General features: G+C 39.4%; 1 protein-coding gene across 1 annotated transcript in view; it reads right to left on the bottom strand.

Annotated features, from left to right (window-relative positions):
* GRID2 (glutamate ionotropic receptor delta type subunit 2) overlaps nucleotides 1-18,936 on the bottom strand; it is a 689,884-nt gene that overhangs the window by 669,924 nt on the left and 1,024 nt on the right. The gene's annotated exons all lie outside the window — the stretch shown is intronic.

The following is an 18,936-nucleotide window of genomic DNA, read 5'->3' as shown; positions in this document are numbered from 1 at the left end:
AAAAAAAAAAAAAAAAAAAAAAACACTCTAGGGAAATATTATAGATCCCACTAATTCCAAAATGATATTTTGAAGGTACTGACATAGGCAGTGCTACTCGCTCCATAGGCACACGGCACACAATAGAACTGGGCCAGTGATTTGCCCCATGGCACCCAAGAATTTGTGGAAACGCCAAGAAAAACACCAGGGTCGTCTGAGTGCAAGTCAAGTACTTTAACCATAGTATTATCCTTTGCTTCTAATCTGTGCTACTAATCTGACCTTGTTTGCTCAGAAGCTATTCCTAAAGCTAAAGTTCTACACTGAGTGCTGACATTTCTTTCTATGAGTATTTTAAATAGGATTTGATTAATTCAGCTAGCATAATAAACAATCCAAATCCTACAACGTGAATACATGCTTAACATTTAAGACTTAAAATTGTTGGGCAACTTTAAAAAGTCCTATATTTACACTGCTTTGCCTGACAAGAAATACCATTAAAAGTACTCATTATTTTAGACAGACTTCCAGATGAAGGCTCTGAACTACTTTAAAATAAGCTGTGAAGTACATAAACTTCTCAGAGCTTATTCAAACTTAATTCTTTTAAATATTTTAAGGCTACTATGATGCAAACCCATGGACTTCAGTGTACAGACATCCCCATGGGGTAACAAATTACAAAATATGTAGAGGATATATTTTCTATCTGTCAAAAAGTAGATACCCGTACAAGGAAAGCACAAATGGAATAGGAAAAAAAGGCTAAAGGGATTTTTTTTCAACCATACACACAACTGGAGAGACTGACCCATCCACCTGAGGACAGATAACTAGAAGAAGAGAGTGACTCTCCAACTATAAAAACTCTGGTCACAACACAGGGCAGCAGTTAACACTCTTCAGAACTTAAGAGCTGACATTATTTGGATCAGGAAAAAGATAAAGGTGTCCAAWTAACAGCATACAAGTAACAATATGCTGAGAAAACAGTTGTCTTGAATGCAATTTGCCCAGTGAAAGAAAAGTTTTCTTCTCTGCTTGGGCAATATGATTTAATTCCTTCCTTCTGATACTAGTGTCTCCTGATAACTCGGAACCTTTTTGCCTCCAAAATATTTGAAAGCTGAACATAAGTGATGAGTCAATGGACTATTTTTATGGCCCACTGTGGACTGTTTTTAAATAAATATTACTTTGACAGTCAACTGATACATAAGCAAGATTGTTTTAGATGCTGTTTATTTTTTCAGACAGTAGCAACTTACTGGTCCCTCTCCCTTCAAAAATACACTAAGACTTCCTGTTAACTGCTATTGCAGTTTCTTCTCTTGTAATTTCCAATGGCTGTGCAGTTCCCAAAAATACCTTTGTGTTTAAAGTTAGCACCTTGGTGGGTAAAGACAGACATGAAAAGCAAGAAGCCTGTAAAGCTCACCTGAAATATAGCCAGTTTAGAGAGAGGCATGCATTTCTGTGTAGTAATTTGATTGAGTTTTGCATTCTTTTAATTAGTTGGTTATTTGGTGGAATTAAAATCCTAGAGCACTATATGCCAGAATAATTAAAAAAAAAAACAAAYAAACAAACTGGTAATTCAAAATACAAATTTCAGTTTTAGATTTTAAAACTGGATATCCAAATTTTCATTCAAACAGTGCAACAAATGCAAAACTGAGCAATTTCTTCATATAAGGCAAGCTTGCCAGCAACAGCTGATAAGAATATGTAAAAGAGCAACCATAATTCCGTATACCCATGGAGATGTATTTACAGTACCATTTGAAACATTGCGTCATAGCCAGCTTTACACATACTAGGACTTCACTGTTTAGTAAATGTACATATGTATTTGAAACTTACACCTGAAGCCCCAAATTCTGCCTGTAACAGCCGCAACCCACACGAGCACTTCCCGTCCTGCAGTACAACTTGGTGAACGGTCCCACTCCATCACTCCCAAACAATCATCTTGGAAGCCTATCATATAATAAGCTCGTTGCTTGCATCCAAATTTGCATTCCTGAAACRGAATAGCTTGTTCTAGTCACTGATGCAAAAAATCCATTTTCACGACTAACAGTTGTACAGTAAATTCCAAAGCTGTCAGCTGAAATGGAGTTTCATTGTGACTGGCCCTGCACACACACATAGCACGGGACAGTGCTTTACCTGAASAGCTTGCAAACTCAGCAGACAAGGGGGGAAAAAAAAAAGTGTTCAGTAAGGAGCTGTAACTATCCATGCGGAAAACAGAGGTTCAACAAGTCAAAGACAGCAGCTGAGCAAGGTACCACAGTGCCTACGCTACTCTAAGTTCACAGAGAGTCTTTGATGGTTTCATCTTGACAGYTCAAATGTTTAAATGTTAGTATCCTCAAAAATCACAAGAGAGCCCAAAATTGAATCACGTTTCACAAATCCCAGTCTTACTCCTTAACTATAAAACTGATTTTTTGTCTCTATTAGTGGAAATAGGCATCCTCACTCAGAGGAATAAAAAATAGAGCAGTAAGTACACAAGGCTGCCCTGGTCAGACACTAGTGTAGGTCAACGGTCCTGTCTGTGACAGCTGATGGAGATGGTTGCTTCAGAAGGGCATTATGCCCACTGAAAATTAACTAACTACCTAAGCAAGTTTTTACATCTTGAGACAATAATATGGGAAAGCAATGCAAAAGATTTTAACAACAACAGAAATAATGTGTCTGTGAGATTGCCACCTATGTTTAAGACTTAAAAATGTGAAACCTTCCCRAAGTAGTCTCTCATTCACAGATGCCTGAATACTAAATGCATATTACTGCAAGGCTGCTCATGACTATTGACAGCTAGTAATAACTTCAAATAAAAATAGCAAGGAAGTAGTTGATGGGAGGGAGAAGGGAAGGATGAGAAGGAATCACATAAACAGAAGATGTGATCCAAAGTCCAATAAAGCCAATGAAATGATTCATACTGACTTCAGAAGTCATGGCAGAAGGAGCCTGAAAAGGCAGAGTGTAACAGATTTCAGGCCTAGTGGTAGACACGTATTTCTCCAAATGTTCTGCAACAGAGGACATGATGTTTATACTAAAATTATAATCTGTAAGATAAGAGTTATATTCTATTTCATTCTCTTTCAGCAGCAGCTTTCTCACATGAATGACATGAGAAATCCCAAATTTTCTGCCAGATACCCTAACAAACATACTATCTACACATGCACRTCTATCAGACTGCGTTAGCAGCAACAACAATCCTCAGAGATTATGAGAATAATGTAAGCTATACCCTGCTTGAAAGTGTAGCCTAGTTTGTGTGACTGGTTTGAAAATCATGTTTTCCTTTCATCAAATTCCAATTAAAAAGTGAGGAAAATGAGCATGGTCAGCAGTCTTTATTCTGATGRCTGTTCTAGCAGGAGCTATTCCCCATAGGCAACATAGGAATAAAGTTCCATCCACATTCAGCAAAATGTTCAAACAGACGCTGTAGTCCAGGCTGCCCAGAAGGTGAGGTGAGACAATGACAAGTTCTTTCTCATCTTAACTGAATAGGAAAACTTAAACTTCAAGAATATTTCAAGGCTGTACTTGACTCAGTGGTCAGCAGCTGAAGGCAAAAACATCCCTTTGCATGAAATAAAAGCAAATGTATGCAAAATTATTTCTCGTGCTGCTGCATAAACTTAGCTGCRCAGTAGGTTAGGGAAAAAAGAGGTTAAAAGAAAAACTTCTCTATCTCCTTTTCACTTTGATTGTGTACAAAAGCAGTTGAATACAGACTGTATATTAAACTAAGACTAAAAGGAAGCGAGTTTGGCACTGTGCCCAGGCAAGTTAGCCCTAGGACCCAAACCAATGCCATTTAAAGGTATTGTACTATACTATGGAGATGATACCAGCTCCCTTGGAACTAGCTGGCATTACTTTGCACAGTACTGCACAGACCATGGCAAGCCCCTAAAAAGCCTGTTCTACAAGGAGCACACTGATAAATAAGCAATGTTAAGAGGATTTTGATAAGTACTTTGATTCCCAAAATTATGTTGTGTTTATAATCTGTCAGCGCAGATGGGGAAAAGTAAGAGGTAACAGGAGCAGAAGCATTTCCCACAGTTTCAAGCTAGAACTATTATTTAAGCTTTCCCTTGCCTTTCTGGCAACAGAAATACAAGAGCATTGTCCTGGGGCATGAGACCAAGAAAATGAAGCTGACAAGAAACAACAAGACAGCAAGATGACAGGAACTTCACCAAGGACTGCTTTCTGCTATGTACACAGACAGCACATAAAACAACAAGGCCATGATCTCAGGTGGGACTGTACTATTACCACAACATGAACACTAACCAATGCTATTGGAGGAACAGYACTAGAGAACAGGAGGTACGCTTTTCTTGTGGTTTAGTTATGAATTTCAGTGACAGCTGTTGCCTGAAAAGCTGTTACCCCAGAAACTTCTCCCTCTTCCTACCAGCACACCAGTTCCCAACATAAACATTTACACTCCAATCACAAACATACAATTATATTATCTTAAAATTCTGGGTCTCTAAAAAGCCAAGGGGATTGTTGGCAATACCAGTACTCTGATGACACATGTAACTAAGGTATCCATCTCAGTCTGCAAGAACTGACCCGAGACAGAGCAAGACACCCACACAACTGCTTCTAGTAAATGCCAACACGCAGAAAATGCCCAACTGGCCTAGCTTTGTCCCTTGATATTTGATCACTGCAAGAAACTGCTGATGCACAGGCAAAGCCTCAGCTCCCCCTGTAAGTGGCTTCTGTGGTAGGAGAATAAAGGCAAACTTTTGATGGGGTGAGATGAAAGAAAATCTCCGAGAAAAGAGAAAGGTGGCAGCAGCTTGCATATACACTAGGAGGGCCAGTGTGGCCATGGCATGAGCTAGGTTATTTGGTGAGAGGTTGTGAAAGGAGGGCAACACAACACCGACCCCAAAATACACGCAGTCTGCCACAAGCGCTCAGCCACCACGAGTGGTTTGGCAGAAAAGCACTTAATTTGCCTCCAACATGGGAGTAGCTTTGGGCTAGCTTACTCCCAGTTTCTTCTCACTTAGTCCCCTGACATTAATTGCCCTCAGCCAACCTGTCCTACCTTCTGGCAACCATGCTTTTTTTTAAAAGGTATTTGCTTATCTGTAAATAGAGGTAGGTACTGAGCAGAGTTTACTGGAGGAGCTACACTTCTGAACATTTCCAAAAAATTTTCACAAACCAGCTTGCATCTCTCTGCACAGTTTAAAAAAGAAAAAAGAAAGAAAATGTTTAGAGCCTGTGACCCTAAAGGAAGACACAGCTGGAACATAAGCACTATGCTGGAGGCAGAAACATTATTTTATTCACCTACATCTCAGCCACCTTCTCCCTTCCCTGACCCTTATTCTTCAGTACTACTATAACAAGTCCTTCCTTCCTTTGCTCCTGGTGAAACCCATCCCTTTCGGTCTCTGCCAAGGTGCTGGGAATAGGAGAGGAGTGATTAGAAAGGTAGCTGCTAGAAATAGCTGTGTGTCACCACAAAAAAATAAGGGATTCAGTACGTGGAAATTACCCTCACTATTTCTACCACAAGTTGTTGATTTATAAACTGTGGTCTCTGCTCATATATGCTTTGAACCTATCAGCACTAACACTTTTTTTTTTTTTTTTTTTTTTTTTTTTTTTTTTTTTTTTTTTAAGTTAAACATTTAAGCAAAAGGAAGCAAGCGGAGGAAAACGTTGCAACAAGTCTGACTGTTGCCATGAAGGGTGACCAGGCAGTTCACCTAGTTTACTTAGCACCCAGTCTAGCTCTACTTACTTAGCAGGTAGTCAGGATACACTAAGTCCCCATGGGAAGGAGAGGTGTCCTGACTGATGGCTGCAGACTTAGCACCTCTATCTCATTGGCCTATTATTCGCTAAAATAAAAATGTGGAAAATCCTTCTGTTCCTACTTCCGTGTATATATCAGAAGTGAAAGGAAACAAAAGCCTTTCTTAGCAAAAAGCAATAGCATGACAAGAATCACCCTTAAGATTAGACCATATTCTCGCAGTACAAATAGCCCCCATTCACCATACCTCAAATACATGTTCGCTATTTGTCAGCTCTTTGAACTCCTTCTTTCACACAGGATAAACTAAAACATATTTCAGTGATGGTGCAAAACACCACAGTCGCTTGGACTGAGCAAGAAACAGCCAAGTCTTTCATTTAGCCTGGCTCTGCAGTGCCGCGTCTCAGGCAAGCTACTTCCCAAAGGTGATTAGCTTTTCCACGTGAAAAGCAGGCAAAGGTGCAAGAGTTCCTGAGCGGGGCGCCGGGGGAGGTCAAGTTCTTTGTACCTTAAGTAACAAGAGAGAGTCGTGACTCTTCAAATAAGCCRTCAGTCCCAGTTGTACTTTCAGCACTGAAAACCGATAAATAAGAATTAAAGGTAAGAACTGCTATTTCACCTAGGAGAGTTGGTCTCAGAAGAGAATCCCGCTGGACCAGGGATCCATTGTACCAACAGGCACACAGAAAAGATGTGTGCCCCAGGAAGTAGTACTGACCATAAAGTATTTCAGCTGAAGGCACATGAGAGATATGACCTACTTCTCTGCAGAGCTATTCAAGACCATCAGTTACACTCCATGCAAGAATGCAAACAAAGCAAAATTTAGTGAACCCCTTAAGGAAAGGAAGAGAAAGACACCAAAATGCTTCTGGTGGCAGTGTTTTCTTTTTTCTTCTCAACTGGAATTTTCAAAGTGCATCTTTTAATACCTCCAAAACTAAAGTTTTAGCYATTTTTTCCCAGGATAGATTACAGAAGAATTTTCATTCTCTCCACTTCTTCACTCCATATGGATCTTCCTAAACTAGCAGATTGACAGCTATAGTTTGTCATTACTAGATGTCTTTTCTTGCTCCCACCTTAAAACACTGAGCAAAATTTAGCTGTTTGTTCCAATGAGTACAGCAGCCTTAATACTGCTGCAAAAATCATTTTCTAGCGGATAACAGCAAGTTATGTTGATTTTTGGAATAGGTTGGAAAGTGGTCTGAGACCCTGTTCTTACTGGAGATTGAATTACGTCTGCATATTCAGTTGCGAGACGTCTGGGGACGGAGAGGTTCTGCTACTGAGAACATTTCAAACAACAGATCATTCGTTAAGGGGGGGGGACGACTGACTTTTAGATACAGAAAAGGCTGTTTAAGTTGTAAAGCCCTACGGGATGTTATGCAAAGAACTCCTTCTCAGTGATGAGAACTAAATGATAAGGAATGGCTAATCAATGAAGCTTTCTAAATACCCACAGTGAGCGCATTTCTTTGTTTCTTTGCCATACAAAATGCATTTGTAGTTACTATGATGTGAATGAGAAGTCACTGCAAATAGCAAGGACTCTGCTGCAAAACTGAGGGCCAAGTTCCACACTGTGAGAGAAGTAGAGATCACTCTATTCATGTACCAAAAATATTTACCAATCTATGTGAACTGAGAGTGTGACTCAATCTCTAGTAGGCAGTGGTCTACACACAGAGTTTGTGAATCCTTGAACTAAATATTAATTTAGAGCTAGACATTCTTCACTCCATGACTACTCTACTCTTTCTGGGAATTATGGAGATTTTTAAATAGTACTAATCCTCCCTAGCAGATGGTAGTAGCACTTTGTCAGAGCATTATTACATTTAAGCTAACACTTTGGAATTTTAATGCAGCAGCTCCAAGACATACTTCTCAAACCCTCCATAAAAGAGCTATTTCAAAGCTTACATCTGTATCCGTTGCTGTCCACTGACTTCTTGCTACTGTAAGAAGTGTCCTTTGAAACAGCAGTATTGAAAATGATGAAGATGTGAAAAACATTAGAATTCAAAGTGGTCAGAAAGAATTTGTGAAATGAACCTCAACTGGCAACCTCTACTGTATCTCTAAAATAACAAACAAAAACAAAATACCTTTCCACGGCACTTACTAGAAGGTGCCTTTAAAAACAAGTATCGGTTATTTCTAACTGGCAGATATTTCCTTCTTCATTGCAGACGCCTGGAGGTGAAAGGAAAAGAAAATCAAACATGCATGTTCTAAAGGGAGAATTAGCAGGATGAAGAGCTGGGGGTTATAGGAATGATTTTAACAAGTTGCAAAGCACAAGCATGGACAATTTCAATATTCTATTCATTTCTATTCTATTCTACTCCAAGCTATTGGTTTAAAAAAAAAAAATGTAAGGATCTAGTTTATATAAGACTAGCCACTCTCTCCCTTTCATGTTCTAGACAGAAGTCTATAAACCTAGTAATTTCTCAAAACAGTCATACTCCTTACTTGACACAACACAAAGAGCCAATTAATTCTAGCCTCAGGGACATTTGGCAGTCTTACAAGAAATGGGGGGAAATGCATGACCAAAAAAAAAAAAAGAAAAAAAAAGAAAAAAAAAAGAAAAAAGGTACTTTAATGAACAACATTTTTTTTTATTCCTAAATCCAGCAGGAGATGATTTGCAGCAATAGCAGTTTCCAATTGGTATCATTATCTTTTTTCCCCTGAGGAGGTATTTACCTTGTCCTCCCATATATCATTCAGCCCTATTATTAAAGATCATTGATCTCAAACAGAAATATATTTAAAAATCCATTAACCCCAAGTCTTAATGTGTCTCATCTAAAGGAAACACAAGTCAGTGGCTGTCCCTTCATAGCTGCGAATGGAGGTTGGATGAGGCTGATACTGGCAGAAAACCAAACATTAGCCCCAGCAGCCCTAATGAGCACATACGCAGCAAGAGAAGCATAAAAGCAGTTCCACTCCAAAGCTTCACTGAAGAGAAGTTTATTTTTTAATAAGAACTATACAGCTATTCGAGAGAGGAGAAGAAACCTAGATCTCTGTCCACAAATCACACTATAATCTTTGAAACCAGAACTATGCTCTGCTATTTCTCCTTTACTTCCTTCCTAAATTTGGTCAGATTTGGAGCASAGGCTATGGCATTACGCTTCCTTTCCTTTCACTCACCAGGCACAGTAGCCAAGCTTACACGCAGACATAGAACAGACCAGCAATAAGTTACTGCACAGAGAGAGCACAGGAAGATTATTTAATCAGAAGGATAACGCCAAGGCACAGCAAGGCGCAATACAGTTGGAGCTTTCCTAGGTGTAGAGAGGTGAAAGATGGCACTTGAGCACCACTCGTTGTTTGTACATCTTATTTATACAAGGTACTAGATAATCCAAAGCTATAATGAACCTCATCTTTCTGCGAAGGAGTGGTCAGGAACATTTACAAACTAAAGAACAAAAAAAAAATCTACCACATAAATGGAATAATTTAAAATGAAACTACGGAGATCAGGCAGGGAGAAACAATACCACTTTCCAATCTACGGTTTAGTTTCATATAAACTCAGTATTTCCAGATTTGTTCTACTCAATGCACATTTTGTATTTTATTCTTCTTCTTAATGGTAATGGTTCAGACCACCCCAATGCCTCACTGCTTTGGACCTCCCAGTCATTCCCTATCAAGCTRGTTTCTTGGATATGGTCCACTCTTGCTTGCTGCCCAGGTTCCCCCTCATCCCCCTTCGTTCTGCTTCAAGTTGTCACCACATTCGTTGAACAACCGGCAAAACTGAGAGAACTTTTTCAAGTAGATGTGTATTTCTCATATCTGTGCAGGATGCAATCCAATTCCATAACAGGACAGCTTAGCAATTCTCTAGATTGTTTCAGTAATATTTAAATAACATTTTAAAAACAAAATGAGGCTAACTAATGAGGCTTTGGATGCTTTCCGAATCATTGATTATATTTAAACACTTCCTTTAAAYAAATGGGGATGTTTTGCAACATGTATTTTTTTTCCACCTAGGGCTCTCTTCTTTCTACCTAGACATCTCCAAAACTGTATTATGAAATATTTGTGTCCTCCCTCCCACAAAAAGGAAGCACAAGCATGTGCAAGACAGACAGCGTGGGCACACAAGCTGCACTAGGTAAAGGCAGAGAAAAATATGTTGAAAACAACAGATGATAATGACTTTTTATTTTGCCAGTTTAATCAATTTCATTGGCAATACACATTTCTGCCCTTAATTTCCTAATAATTATCTTAAACCACATCACTAAGTGTCACCTTCGTAACAAAGGACGAAACACTACGGAATTACTGAGCTCAGCCACACTGTATGTATACTTTCAGTATACTCCTGCTGACATATAGCTACATACATTTGTGCCTTTATACCCTTAGCTGATCATTCACAAACACGAATGAAAGAATTTGTCTCTCAAAACATCCCAAAAGATCGGAACTTTGTCTCCTGGTGTACAAAATATCTGAGCTGCAGAGAGATTCAAGTCCTTTCTTTCACTTCATCTTGAGATCTTCTGACAACCAAACTTTTTGTTTCCTATTTGTAGAGTTTCTAGCACGGTGGGGTGCCATCTCCCAATTGATACTCATGTTAAGACTTCCTGCCTGTAAGTAAAAAGCCTTCCAAGTCTCTGTGCCATTACTTACAGGCCAGGAAAAGATTTKCATTTGAAATTAAAGAAAAAAATCCAGGCAAACATTTTCAAGAAGAGTAAGCCCTCTACTTACTGAAAAAGAGTGCATATTCTGTACATAAATACATACCACATTGCTAGCTATTACGCTGCAGCATAGAACTAGAAAATTTAGTAGTACGTAAATAGCACRTTGCTATAAAGAATTTATGGCAAGTATATTGTTCAGTATTCCACAACACTGCTTAGGCCTTTAGATCCACAAAGGAAAGAGTTAAAGAAGGATTAACATTAATCTTGGCAACCAATATCATATATTTGGATGTATATTTGTCTCAAAAGAGGCCAAATAAGTGGAATTCCAGAAAAAGAACATACAGCTTTATCTGCCCAAATAACAGATATGTTACTTATTTCATATCTGTTTAATTTTATTCTTCATGGGCAGGAAAAAAAAATATTTAAGACTACAGAACTTAGCTGTCGTCACAGCTGCCTGCCATGAACTTGGAATACACAAAAGCGAATAAAAACAATGAATAAAAGTAAACAAGTACATGTATTTTAATACCCAACAGTAGTTATAAACCTTTCATTTCATTAAACAGTCTGCAGTATATATGTATATACACATATACGTATACATATGTATATATATTTATATATATACATACAGGCTTTGCTGACTTAGAAACAGATCTTTCCTGCCATCTTTTTCTCTTTAACAACCTCTCCAGTACATAACATGTTTTTAAAACATACCAAAACATTTACACTGGAACATTGTGAAGAATGTAATAAGGCAAAGAGCAKGCAGCAACAAATGTCCACTTTTAATGGTGCTTGATTTAGAGATCTCCCTGTTGCTTGCTTTGAGCATTTGGTATACTGCCAGTTTACATTCAGTATTGGTTGCAATCAGTTCGGTAAYTCTGCAAATAGTTTCTTGTCACCTGAGAAAGACAACTGATGTCTTCAAGAACATCTCAGCGGCTCAGAAGCCTAAGCTCTACTAGACATCAATGGGACTTGACTGCCTGAGTGCTTTAAAAACAAATCAAATTACCTTCTATTATTGGATCTAGGTCCTGAACACAGGCTTTGAGTGTCGGAATTCTGAAGCAGGAAAACCTGCCCCGTTTTTCATTTTTCTATTGAAAACTCATTTGCCAAAGTGGTTATTATTACACTTGTATACAGAAGTACAACAAACCCAGGCCTAACACTGAGCTCTGCTGATAAGCCATCCTCTGCTCTGTATGTTTCTTACAAAGCAATAAAATCCAGAGTTACTTTCCACATCACCAGAGTGGTGCTATTTGGTTTTGATTTATCACAAGTGAATTAATTTAATAAAATCACCATCTCCACTGTGAGAAAGATATGGCTGGAGTAACAAAAAATTGTTCTGCAAAACAAGCAATTATTGTAAGGTTCACTGGATAGTGGCTTTAGCAATCCAACTGATTACAGAAAGTTAATGATTTAAAAAGCAATGAAGAAATAAAAGATTAAATCCTTTAAATCTGCGTAAAAGATTCCAAGAAGAATTTTACAACGATTTTCACTGCATATTTCATTAGATATGTGATATTTTATTCATGGGCAAAGCAAATATCACAATTAGGAATAATTAGCATTTCAGTGCAGAGTGTTATCTAATAGGTTAAMACACACATATAATTCTTCATTTAAATTCTATGCCTTCACATTTTCCCCTTTCTGGTTCTGATCATTTCTACTTAGCAAAGTAGTTGCAGGAATATTACACATCTCCTAAAGAGGAAGAAACGGAGAACTGGTGGCTTATTTTCCTCCCCTCCTCACATCTTCTTCAGCTTCCTTTTCAATTTCCTCTTGAGTATGGCTTGTAAGATAAACCTAGCATAATTATCAGGAAACTTTTACCTTTCATCTCTTTTTCCACCCTACTTCCCTGCCATTCCCACACTACTGCATACAATGAAAATCTACTTTAAATCTAACCCTGCACTTACAAATCCGCTATCAATCCGTTCACAACTGACTAATACTACAATATTTGTCTCTGCATCACAGTCTTCCAATATAACTTTAATGCTATATAGAAATTTTGTAGTTACTCTGTTATTCTTCCTTGTTAAGCACTTGGCACTTTTCACGGGTCTCTCTGTGCAACACTTAAAGCTCACAGCACACGTTTTCCTCGAGCTGATGCCTTCACCCCATCCCAAAGCAGGAACAAGCCTATACAGACGAAGCGCGCTCAGCAGTACAGTACAGAACACAAAATGTTTCCATCTCTGAATTAAGCATATTATCACTGAAATGAGGATATAAATTTTGAACCTTACAATGCTGCACTATTTCAAGCCCTATCTCTTGCCAAGTTTTATAACTGCCATCCAAACTCCAGCACATTTCATCTCCTAACCTTCAATTTCATTCCGTGTCCTCCGTGACATTTATACGGACCAGTAATAACTCTCCAAGTCACATAAACCATTATTAATTATAGTGCTTTCAGACACAGGAGAATCTTCCCCTCACTCCATCATTTCTCACATAACCGCTTGGCCTACAATAACTGGAAAACAAAACCTGATTCCTGTAATGGAAGAAAAACAGTCCTGCGGGGGTTCACAGAAAGATACTGAAGTACAGAAAGGTAAGGCAAGAAAAAAAACTTTTTCCTCACCCACTCTTCCACAAAGTGCTTCCATTTTCCATCTCTATGTTTAACTTACCGCCTCTGTGCCAAGAATACACAGTTAAATTCGGCCTCACGGCGGGAGACAACAGCACTTCCTTCCTCTTTTCTGCATGCTGCTTAGCACGGATGCCCAAGAACTGAGGTCTTCTTCAGGCCTTCATTACCTGGTGCTGAAGACAGCTTAACCAGCACACTTACTTAACAGGCATTTAGCACATATTCAGTGCCAAGGATCACATTCCAACAGCTCCCTATCACACCTTCTCTAATACCTTTTACTAGCCTACCCAGGCAGCGCAGCCAAACTCAACATTAGTGCAATAACAAGCCATTGTAACTCGAGCAACAGGTCAACTTCTACCTGCTAATGGACTTAGTCCATGGTGTAAGAAGGCAAAAAAATATATCATGGAAGAAGAGAAATAGCCCCTGTATCCAAGAAGCCTAGCAGGAAGCTAATTGCTAGACAGCCAGTCAGTACAGGTTGCAGAATGCTACAAGAGAAACCCGAGCATTTATGCCCAGACCCCAGCAGCCACAGTACGGTTTGCCAGCAAACCRCAGCCTACGCTTTACCGTTGGGCTGTGACTGTCCTAACAGCTTCCTGGCATTTCCAAACCCAACAAACACGTAAGCGTATCTGGGGCTCGGAAAGATGAGCATCAGCACGATGGGAGCCCTGACCTGGACAGCAGCGTCGCAACGTTGGAGGGGCGTGGGGCTGCCTCGGTTTGAACAGACATGGCAAGTCTGATACAACCTCTATAGTGCCTCCGGAGTCCAACTTTTCTTCCAGTTTCATCAGCTTAGATAACCACTTGTTCCTTCGGGAGTTCAAATTTATACTTAAAACCCAAAAGGTGACAAATGAGTTTGGGAGGCAGGGAGGTATCCTAGTTTAACCTCATTACCACTGCATTACCTGAAAACAGTATCTTTCACACAGTAAGCTATCAGGTATTACAATATATGCTTACAAAACATGGTTTCAAACTTTTGATTATTTTCTGTATTTTACAACAATTATAAACCATTTTATGAATAGTGTTTTCTTTTACAAGAATTGGCCCAAGAGTACTACTAGAAAGAGCAAAAAGCATCTGTAAATGGCTATGACTAAGAAGTATTTTGAATGCTGAAGTTATAAACACAAACTATGTTTGGAGGGTGGGTTATTAAAGGAAGTTTTACTGTGTTTCCATATATAATTTGAACCGTTAATTACAGAAAATAATTAGAACTGATAGTCAAGAGATTAATTCTAAAACTGCTTCTTCTTACGAATCACTCTAAAATCCCTTTTAGCATGCTGAAACAACAAAGTAATGGAGTAGCAGTGACAAAAGAGTAAAAATACAAACCTCAAAAGGCAAAAGCCTCCAATAAATTTCAGAGGGAAAAAAAAAAAAAAAAAAAGACTGTCACAGCAGATTATAGATAGCTATATATCAAATGGAAAAAAATGATGCAAGTTCAGGTCTATATCTAGGGAGTAACCTAATGGCTTACAAAAGTCATCTCCTGCCAATACCACTTGCTTTACAGGGCCAGGGAGTGGAAGAGAACTATACTTAATGCCTTTGTTCATTAAGTTAAATGAACCTTAGTTGGTAGGTTTATGCAGTCACAGTCTTAAAAGATTTTCCTCCAGTGTGTTTTTTCAAAGATGGCATTGTGAGAATAAAGACTGCACATCCATAAGCAGTCATTTCAAAGCACACAGCAGCATCAGTGATTGCCATGTCAGGCATTTGTTAGGAAGCCACTTGAAATAGGATGGCATGTTATTTTTGTATGACTTTGTAAAGGACAAAGATCTAGAAATAATGCTAAGAATTACTTAAGAACACGAAAAGGAGCCCGCTGTAGTAAGCAAGCTGCAGCGTCAATTTAAAATCTTCCAAAACCAACAAAACAACTCACCTAAATTATGCCAGCCTCTGGATCAGGCCCTGGTGATCGCTAAGAAACACTCCAGAAAGCAGTGACACCTAATGGCAAACACATCCTGGGAGGATAGCAAAGTAATCTACTGCACGGAAAATGATCCCTCTTCAGCTGTAGAGGAACTTGCACTAAAATACATTATAGGAACCTGAAATGCTGTTGCAAATCTGAGCTCCTGGGAGAGAGTTTCAGAAATAATGCTGTGACTGGTTGGGAATAACCCCTACAACGGAAGAAGGCTCAGAGCAGAAGGGCAAGGACAGGGTACCCATGAGCTCAGGAATGGTGGAGGCACAGAGAACTGGCTTTATCTCTCAACCCAGAGGGGGGCAGAGGATCACCTTTGTTTCAGGTAAGTAGTGATAGACCAGGTCTGAATGTTTCTGCCTGAGCTGATCCAAGGAATGCAAACGTCTMCCTGAGATAGCCAGACCAGCATGGGGGAAGTGAATGCGTTGGGCTCAACCCAACACAAAGTATAAAAACCTCAACAACCAGCAAAGGGATTTGGAGAAAGCAGTGGGCTTGAGCTGGCTTCAAACCACGTATTCCTCCCTGGCAATCGGGGACACCTAGTGTCATGACAGTGAGTATATTATGGAGGCCAGTAATGACAACCACATTGGTATTGTGATTGAACTGTGTAAGTGTACACTTGAATTATGATTTCAGTATGCTGAATCACTCTACTAAATCAAAAATCCCATATAACATCAAGTATCTTCAAAATAAACTTTAAACATTGCACCATCTGTATGTGCGGAATATCTAAAAGAAGCTGGTCAGAGAGCATTGGACTCTGACAAACACGCACAGATAGAAACATAAACCATGTCGTGCACACTATGCATTTAAGTGGAACATAGCTACTAACAAAACTTCCTGGCCGCTAACCCACTGTGCTGCAGGTCTTCATCGGCACGTACGTTTAAAAGAGACCAGTCACTTTGGCACATTCTAGAGATGGGAAAACAGAGACCTCAAGGCTAATCTGTAGCAACCACAGGTACTACACGCACATACAGATCTCTCTATTTGTATCCTGTACTTTACAAAATTAACGTGAGAATAATGAACAGTTACTGACATACACTATGTACTTTCTAACAAGGCTTTACCAGTTGCACAGCAAATTAAATTCCTGTTAATAATGTAAAAAGCCAAGTGCTTTGCAGTGCAACAGCTTTCAAGATGAAACACAGGTATCACCAAGCTATGATTCCCTTTCCCTSACAAAGAATTTTTATATTTGAAGGACGCTAATGTCTTATTGGAAGAAGTAAGAGACAAACTCCTTCATGCAATTGCCCTGATATTATTATCTACACTACGGAAAAGCTTTAAAGGATGAATTCACTCACCACCCGGCACTGCTAAGAACTTTTCTAATACCAGGAACAAAACAGTCCTAGCCCCAAAGAGCTTACAAGCTGAGAGAAGGAAGGAGAGAGGACATCAAATTTTCTCTCTTAAAGGAAAAAAAAATCTGAACTTGCCATTAAAAAAAAGAAAAGCTCAGGACAATACACAACTGGGTACCTATGGCTGAAGCCACTGGTAAACATACAGTGAGTATATCTGCTTACTTGCAGTAATCACCATATCTTAACCATTGTTGCATAGTTCTRCACTCGAAAATTTTTAGTATATTTTTTCAGCAAGAACTTCAGTACCATAGTATGTGATAGGTAACTTAAGTGATTTTGCTGCATCTAGTACACACACTTTTTGCACAAATCCTTCTGTATGTGGACTAGAACATCCATATGCACATACAGACATATTACTGTGCACATGTCCGGGGAAAAATGAGCACAAAGTACAAAATATAAAAGCATGAGACCATCAACTGTAGAAGATACAAAGCACATACAAATTGTACAGTTGACAAGAAATGCCACCTAATCCCTGCTTAATTAAAGCACTGTTCTAAACTCCTGTTCAGGGAGTGAGGAGTGTGGGACAACTGATGTATGAAGAAAATATCAGGCAGCGTGGCTAATCTCAAAGACTTTGGAGCTTTCGAGCTACATAAATCAGAGCGACTTTTTGAATAGCCTCATAAAACACAATATCATTGCCATTCTGCTCACGACTTTCGGATTCTTCCTACAGCATACAGATCATTAGGAAACTTCTAAGCAATCAAGTAATGTGGGTCTGATGAAATTACTCAATCAATGCTYGGGCTCAGAGAAGCAGCATAATACAGAATTGCACAGTTTTGACATGGTAACCCTGCCCTTTTCTTTTWWATATAGGGGTAAGGAAAATTACAGYGGAGTCGATTCATTTCAACATTCTCACAAGAGTGTTCAATGTAGTCCTTCTGAACTGCCAGTTCCTATTTRTAATAGCAGGCCAGCAGAAATGTAGAGCCCTTAAGCAGCCCAACCAATATTCAAAATAACAGATACAGCAAAATGCTTATTTTAAATGTGCACATTTACACAAAGAAAAACACATGCATGCACACAGATTTGTCCTAATAATCAAAAGCAACAGCTATGATCATTCAGAAGACAAATTGTGAAAGAAGTGTATCGTATCTAAATACGAGTTGCTGCTCTCTTCCCACTGCCATCACCAATTTATTAATCTCTACCACTAATTCTAACAGGAAATGTGTTACTTACGTCCATCTACCCTCCCCTCCTATACATGGGAAAATATTTTCCACTGTAATATAATAAAACTGTAAAATTCTCAAAATATGACGGGTTTATTTTGTTTGTTGCCTAAGGTATCAATACTACCTGTGGTAAGATTTTGTTTCCCTTGAAATGAGTATTTGGTTTTCTTATTTGGCTTTAAAAACTGTTTTATATTTAATTTGTTCATAGAGTACCCTGTCATCCCTTTTCATAACTCATACAAATAAATACTGTTTATTATGTACATCTAAACATTTTATACTTAAGTTTACTCAATGCAAGTGGGGAAAAAACAAAAGGGTTTCAGAATACCTGAGTCATAAAACACAGTTGCATTACTGGGGGTCAAATTTTCATTTGTGAGCTGCACAAGTTTGAATGTTTAGCATCTACTCATTTAATGTTAACAGTTCTAATTTGAGGTCATTTATTCTCAGTGTATTCGTTATGAAGATTTAAAGCTCTGTGTAACAATTATCAATTTGCCATTTTCACGGCAACATAAAGCAGTCTATAAAAAGAGCTAATCCCCTTGTCAAATGCACTAATTGTCTCTCAAGACAAATTAATTGCGTGAGAAGCAACTACTTTGGAATTTTTTCTGTTCAAGCAAGATTTACTATGTTGATGCATCTAACCGCTAATAGCCTTATAAAAGAGAGGAGCGGTAAAACGTGTTGTATTCATCATATATAAACAAGTGAAACGCACGGAATTACCACGAACGTGAACAGAGGAGAAGCTGCCGCCTCCCGTGATGCCCGCGCAAGCACCAGCAGCTCTCGCAGCACCGCTCCCCCCGCCCGTGGGCAGGACGGCGCGCAGGCGATTGCCAAAGCCTCCTCAGCTGTTACGCGGCGAGGCTTTCCCCCCGCACCCTAACGTTTGAACGGCGCGTTAGGAGCGCCGAAGAAGCGAGTCGCAAGGCATAACCGTCTCCTAGCGTTGCTTTAACAGTCTACAACGGGGAAGAATCAAGGGGGGAGAAAAAGAGATCGGAAAAGGCAGAGCCGTGGTTCTCCCTTTAAGAGGAGGGCGCAGAGCCCTGGCTCCCCGGCGCGCACGGCGAGSCGGCTTCGCCCCGCGACGCCGCCGGAGCGGGGGAAGCGGCAGCGCCCGCGGGCAGGCGGCTCACGCCGAGGGCC

Source organism: Rhea americana, unplaced genomic scaffold (genome assembly GCF_003343005.1).
Source record: "Rhea americana isolate MKP2758 unplaced genomic scaffold, rheAme1 scaffold_157, whole genome shotgun sequence".
NCBI classification, from domain to species: Eukaryota; Metazoa; Chordata; class Aves; order Rheiformes; family Rheidae; genus Rhea; species Rhea americana.
This window is presented reverse-complemented; position numbering and strand designations above follow the sequence as displayed.